Here is a 7,500-nt window from a genome sequence, read left to right as displayed (position 1 = left end):
TTTTCCTGTGTCCCTGTCAAGCAGAGCCACAGAAGTGATCCCTGGGGTGAATTTCCTATTTCCCATCCAGTCATCAAACTTTTTCTTGAAGAGTGCTAATGAGGAGCTTTGTTTGACATAGATAGGTAGTCTGTTCCAGAGTATGGGAAGTCTCTGGGACAGGAATCTATCCCTCCAGCATGTTCTGTTTATTGTGGTGACAAGGTTTAGGTCCCTAGAGCATGTAGCATGGTGGGACTGGGATTTCTTTAAGTGGAGCATGTCCAACAGCTCTGGGTTTGACATAGCTTTGTATGTTAGGCAGAGATCGCCTCTGAGTAGGCGATATGCGACAGAGTAAAGCTGGAGTTTTTTGAGACGGTCTGCGTAGGGCATCTGTTTGAGGCCAGTAATCCTCTTTGTGAGGTATTTCTGTAGCCTTTCCAGTTGTTGTAGATGTCTTGTAAGGTACATACCAAAAGGGGCATTGTACTCTATAATGGATCTAATTAGTGATGAGTAGAGGGGAACAATGACCTCTTTTTTTCTGGATGAGAAACCTTTTGTGATGAGGTGAGCCACGTAGAAGGATTTCCTGACCACTGTGGCAATGTGATTATCAAAGGAAAGACTACTGTCCACCTGTGTCCCAAGGTCTCTTATCACATTTTTGGCATTAAGTAGAGTACCAGCTATGTGATAGTTCATGGGTACAGAGTTTTTACCAAAGGGGATGACAATACACATTTTGGCATTGAGCTTCAGGCCATGGCTTTGACACCAGGCATCTGTCTCAGTGAGGCCCTTTTGTAGTATGTCCACATCGTTAGGAGTTTTGATTATGGCTCCTAGTTTGCAGTCATCTGCAAACTTTGTTAGCCAAAGACCTTCTGTGTTAGCCTGTACTTCAGAGAAGTAGATACCAAACAGGAGAGGACCCAGGACTGAACCCTATGGTACTCCACTTGTTACTGGTCTGAAGTCGAATTTGGAGTCTGCTACTTTCACAGTGTGGGTTTTGTCCATGAGCCAGTTGGCAACCCATCTTGTGACATAGGGATTTACTCCTAGTTTAGTGAGCTTATCTGTAAATCCAGAGTGGGGGATGGTGTCAAAAGCCTTGGCGAGATCTAGATAAGCTGTGTGAGCCACCTTACCCTCATCTATGGCTTTGGTGACTGCTTCAAAGAAGTCAATCAGGTTTAGGAGACATGATCTGCCTTTTACAAATCCAAACTGGGTAGGGTCCAGAGTTTGGAGATTACCAATGTCTGTTTATGAGTTCCATGATGATATGTTTCATGGCCTTGCAGACCAGGCTCATCAGGCTAATGGGGCGGTAGTTCCCGGGGTCCGTCATGGCTCCCCCTTTGTGGAGTGGGATAACTGTCATGGTGCACCATTCAGTGGGCACAAAGCCTGAGGTGAGGCTATGATTGAACATGGTACTTAGGTAGGGTGCCAGTTCATTCTGTAGTTCGTGTAGAACGCAGCCTGGGATATTGTCAGGTCCCATGGATGCTGTGTTCTTGGCTTTGGAGAGTGTGTTTTTTACCTGTGCAGCCGTGATTACAGGAACTTTGCATTCTTCCTGTATAGAGATGAGCCCTCTAGGGGGTGGGGGTGGGGGGGTAAAGTTAGCACTGAACCTATCTGCCAGGATGTTGGCAATATCAGTTGGTTCTGTATATTTAGTGCCATTGTGCTGTAACTCAGAGCAGATCTGAGTGTTGCCATTGAGATTCTTGACATAGCTATAGAATGCTTTGTGGTTGTCTTTAGAGTCAGTGGCAATTTTGTTTTTGTAACTAGCTTTGGAGGATTTTATGAGGGATCTCATCTTCTTACTGAGGTTGACCAGGGAGTTCCTCCAATCATGGGATTTTACTCTTTTTTGCAACAGTTTCTTTCTTCTGTTGTAGAGTTTGTTTATGGCAGAGGACCACCTGATTGGCTTTCTTTTTTTGGAGGAAAGCATCTTGGTTCTATTAGGGATAGCATGATTCCATGAACTCGTTTAAGTGCTTATAAAGTGCATTTGTGTGGGATTAATCAGTCGTACCTCTATTGTCCGTCTGCATGGGTGTCATGAAGTTTGCCACGTCTGTCTTAAGAAGTGTGAAGTTGGCTTTGGGGAAGTTTTTTACGGTGGTTTCCCTAATTGGGGGTGGGGGTGGGATGTGGATGTCTAGGGTGATAAGCTTGTGGTCAGATCTGACCAACGAGAAATTGACCTCTGGTGTGGAACACCGGTTGCCCATGTTGGTAATGACCAGGTCTAGGATATTGCTGCCCCTGGTGGGGGTGTGAATAAGTTGATCCAAGGCATTGGAATTTATGAATTCCAGAAAACATTGAGAAAAAGAGTTGGTACATGAGTAGTTTTTTCAGTTAATGGTGGGGTAGTTCAAATCACCCATTATTAGGGTGTTGGGTTGTACCCTAATACTTTCCAGTGTATCAAAAATGAGGAGTGGGAATCCTGAGGCATGGTGGGGGGGTCTGTAGCAAGCTACAATTTGGATTTCAGTCTTGCCCAGAGTTAGTTGCATTTGGATAATCTCGGATGTATTATGCTGTGCAACTAGCCTGGAGGTGTGGATATCCTTAATGAATATGGACACGCCTCCACCTTTAGTGCTTCATTCTGGGTTAAGTGGCCAAAAGGTGTGGTATGGATTATAGCCTGGTAATGCAGGGGTGCTCTCTGGAGCATTGAACCAGGTCTCTGTCACTGCACAGATGTCGATGCTCTCCTTTTTAAGGAGTGCCTCAAGTGAGTGCATTTTGAGGTTTAGACTTCTAGCACTGAGTAGCATTACCCTCAGATTTTGCTTGCTTGTACATGTTACGGTGGTGAATTTGTCATTTGAACCTTGCCTAAAAAAGGCACTATAGAGGTGTCAAGAGCCTTAGCCAGTATCTGGAATCCCAAGGGCAAAAGGTGCAGGCCATCTCTGGCAAAGCATCGTGGTCTGTCGATCATGTCGTCCCATGCAGACAAATACTGGATCCCCCTAGAATGACACCAGAAGCTTAGCCAATTGTTGAAGTCAATCAATTTGTCCGTTTACTGTGGTATCATTCTAGGTAATGGCAGGATGCTACTCAGGGCTAGGGTCATACCTGCCTGGGCTACAAGATCGGAGAGCTCCTCCATGTCTCTTTTCATGTAGCCCAGGGAGGTACGTCTCAGGTCATTCACACCAACATGGACAATGACAATGTCATATTTGTACATGTTGTGGAGTGACCTGAGTGCGTGTGTTATGTGGTGGATTCTGGCACCTGACAGGCAGCTGACAGTAACTTTCTCCTTGTTTAGCCTGGTGAGTGGAACATCAGTGTGCCTGACTATAGAGTCACCTATGACTAGAGTGTTGGGTGCATGGCACCTATGTTACGGCACAATTTGTTCTGGTGTGCAAATCTCCATTTGTCTGGCCAGTGGTTCCCCTTCCCTTTATGTGTGTCTATTTGTCCTTCTGTAGTAGAGTCACAGGCTTTACCCACAGTGGCTGCTGTTATGTATTTGTAATTCTGATGTGAGCGGGATAAATGCCGTAACATCGCACACAAGGTTGTGGACTTCACAACTCTGAGTGTACCTATTTAGCAGGTTGTCCATCATTGCACCACTGTTTGCTGTGGTCCTCAGACGTTTTGTGCTGCCATATGTTATTATGAGGCTACATGTTGGCCTAGCTGTCAAACCGTCACATGCTGACATCTGGACAGGCCCATATATGACAATCAGACAAAGGCACACACATGGGGACAGGGTGTTAATACTGTTCTGCCAAAAATAGACAATTGGGAGACCAGTTTGGTATTTGCTTGCTTTCTCTTATGGGTATGACATCTGCTTCCCCACTGTCTGCCATTGATATTCTGACATGACCCTTTCTTGTTTTGCAAATAGTTGGCAAGCAAATGCAATGTTAGGACAAGCTGAACAGATATGCAAGGCATACTTGTGCTCCTTCAATGACAAACTGTCATTCCAGAGGTATGGATATTGGCCAGTGACATGTTGTCAGCGCTGACACAGTAAGTTGGCAGCCTTTCATGACCTGGCAGTACACTGACCTTCAGGTACCTGCTGTCCTACTAGGCACCATATCTCCTGAATATTTAGAGCCAGACATCTGGACAAAGCCATAAGTAATTTGGGTACAAAGGCCTACATATAGGAATCATTGTTAACTACTGGCCTTACAAACCTAGAAAGGTGATACAATAACAGGTTTTGCATTAGCATGCATTTTCTTAAAGGGTATGAAGTCTGAAACTACAATCTGTCATTATTTTCTGACTTTAGTCTTTTGTGATTTGCCATTGATTTGCCAGAAAACCATGATTTCATGATAAAGAGATCATAAATATGATGCAAACTTCTGGACATTCTGAATAATGTCTGTACAGTTGAGGGGTATGCTAGGCACTGTGTAGGTTACTCTGAGCTGTGTACTGTCCATATGTGTGGCTCCCTGTCCATGACCTGTTCAGCTTTCCTGCAATAAAAGATATTGACATCTTGACAGTGTGTACAAATCCTACCATAGCTGTATTTGACATGCAGAATAGTTGGCACTGCAGTTCTTGGGACATGGACCCTGTCAACCACAGTACTGTGCCTAGGCCACTAAGACACGACAGCCAGGAGTAAGTGCAGGCCACATACTGGCAGTTGGCCACACATATACATAGCTCATTGACCCCTTCATATTGTGGACATGCAACAGGTTATCAAGTTGATTGGGGCAGCCCTGGGAATTTGTGCTCTACTGCTTATATATACACATTACTGTTACTGCATTTCTGTGGGAACATGGGTGTGTGTGGGGGGGCACAAATGTCAACTGTCCACATTTGCACAGACTGTGCTGATGTTCCCTTTACATTTTGGTCCAATTTACCATAGTATTGTGCCTGTCCTGGAGACTACAGGCATATCACTAAAGATCATGGGTTAGACTGTAATGGCAGACATTTGGGTTTCAGACATCTTACCCTTCAGAGCCTTACTGCAGCTGCAAGACCTGCTATGATATCACTGTGTAGGTCTGTATGGGCATATTTCATCATTGTCTCCATTTGTGGGCCTTTGCCAGACATTTCTTTATGGTTTTCTATGGCTGACTTGCTGGGTGAGGCTGAGGGGTGAGTATGGGACCCCCCACATTAAAATCCATGCATGTAACCTATGACCCCCCCAGTTTGTTAGCCCCCCCCACATATATTGCAGTGAGATTTGTCACCTAGAGGACTACTGTATTCTCTGGGGAAGCCAGTATTGGGCAGACATTTCCTGTGGTCCCATATAGCTGTCAGTTGTCTGTTGCTATCGCGGTAGGCCACCCATTCCCTTGCATACATGCAGCGATACCATAGCTATGCTACCACAACATATTACTCCATTCATTTATTGTTAAGAAGAATGAATTACCTTGTGCCTGCGTCACTTGTGAGGATGGTGCTTGAGAGCTGGCTCTGTCAGATGCATGCAGTACACAGCCTATACATGGTAAGATACAGGTCATGTGATGTGTGTGGCATCCATTTTACTGTGTTTGCAAGTCAGAGAGAGATGTCAGTCCTTGGGTCCCTGCAGTGTGTTAGTGTGTGTGCTATGTGTTGCCTCTTTGCCATAGCCTGGGCATACTGGACACGCCTCTGTCTGCCTACATGAGCAGTCTCAGGAGGTTCATCCTCTGAGTCTCCCTGTGCCTGTGGGGGCCTTGGCAATGGTGGGGGGCTGTGTGGTCCTTCCCTGAGATGTTCCTGCCGCAGCTGCTTCCACAGGATCATATTGTGTAGCATGGCACATGCTATGAACATGTGTGCACATGTGGCTGGAGAGTACTGCAGGGCTCCATCAGATATGTCAACACAGCAGAACCGTGACTTGAGCATCCCAAACAAATGCTCTATAATGCTCCTGGTTTGTGAGTGTGCATCATTATGGCATTCTTCAGTGTGTGTGTGTGTGTGTGCATTTCTGATGGGTGTCATCATCCACAGCTGCAGTGCATAGCCAGCATACACCAGAAGATGGCCATACAGGATGTCCCCCCTGGAAAATGCCTGGTAGAGCTGTGAGGCATGCCAGATATCAGAGTCATGACAACTACCAGGGCTGCTGGCACACACATTCATGATAATGCCCTGGGCATTGCACATAACCTGGCAGTTAATGGAGTTATAGCCCTTTGTGGGAAATATTTTTAAATTTTTATTTTTTTTATTTTTACTCTTTCCCAGATTTAATATGTTTTCCTGGGTTTATGGACAAATACTCCTTGATCCTCTGAATTGGATTTTTACTGGCTAGAACTTCAAAAAATGATTAGTATTAATCCCTTCTCCTGACCTCTCTACCTGCATACATACTCTCTCTCCTCATTTTCTCCTCCATATTTTTTTCTTCTACAGTTTCTGCTTCCCCTAGTTCCTCCTCTCCCCAGCCTCCTGTTGTCCTTCCTTATGTATGTTTTCTTCCCTTCCCCTTCTTTTTCATTTACTGCTTGCTCTTGACAATCCATCTTAATATGTTTCTGTTTCATACAACCTGCATTCAGACACACATCTTCCTGCTGTACGTCATTTCTCCTCACACTGGTTACATTGTGCCTTGTCACAATAGTTAATTAAATGAGAAAAGAACTCACAAAAGAAACATAAGTTAGGCAGACCAGCATATCTTAATGTCTCTCTATGAGCAGATACAACATAACCCTTGGCAAGTGTTTCACCATGTTTTTTTTTCACACAGCTTACAAACTCAGCCCTCTATTTCATCATTTTTTCTCACCTCTAATTTTTACAATATCTTTAACAGTTTCACAGTCTCTGCATGCATCCTTTGGGTTCATAGATTAGTACTAAGCTAACTGCCCTTGCCAGACATTTTAAGCCTAGCTAATTATCCCTTGTGAGACTCAAACCCTGTATCTTGTGCTTGCAAGGTAAACACCTTAAACATTACCACCCTCCCAACCCCTGTTTAACATTATATTCTTCCAGTTCTTCAGTTCTAAACTGCAAAGTAACATTTGTTTAACATTTAAATTACTAATAGAAAACAAATAATTATTCCATGGGTAAATATCCTTTTTTGCTACAGAGTTCCAGAAATTTCATCACCAGTCCATCTGATTGAAATGTTAAATCACAAAAAGTCTCTCTCCCAATATGTGTAAAATGCCAAATTTCTTGCACTTTAAAACCCAGAACAGTTACCGCATTGTCCCGTACATAACAGCAGTCTAGTATAGTGTCATTTTTGTTCTTATTCTCACAGTTGGCCTTTTCTTTTTAAAGACAGTTTGACTTATAGTTTGTTTCTGATTTCCTATTTGCCCACTGTCACTGCTGCATATATTTGAGCTACTGCATTATGTGCTGTCACAAAGCCAGACCCCTCCTCAGTTTGCTGCTGCTTTCCTTTGTTTTCTGTCACTACTGCATACGTTTTAACTGCTTCATTCTCTCTCTCTCTCTGTGACATCACCTGGTTCC

This window comes from Protopterus annectens, chromosome 3.part0 (assembly GCF_019279795.1).
Source record: "Protopterus annectens isolate FY-2018-M chromosome 3.part0, PAN1.0, whole genome shotgun sequence".
In the NCBI taxonomy this organism is placed as follows: domain Eukaryota; kingdom Metazoa; phylum Chordata; order Ceratodontiformes; family Protopteridae; genus Protopterus; species Protopterus annectens.
Note: the sequence above shows the minus strand (reverse complement) of the source record.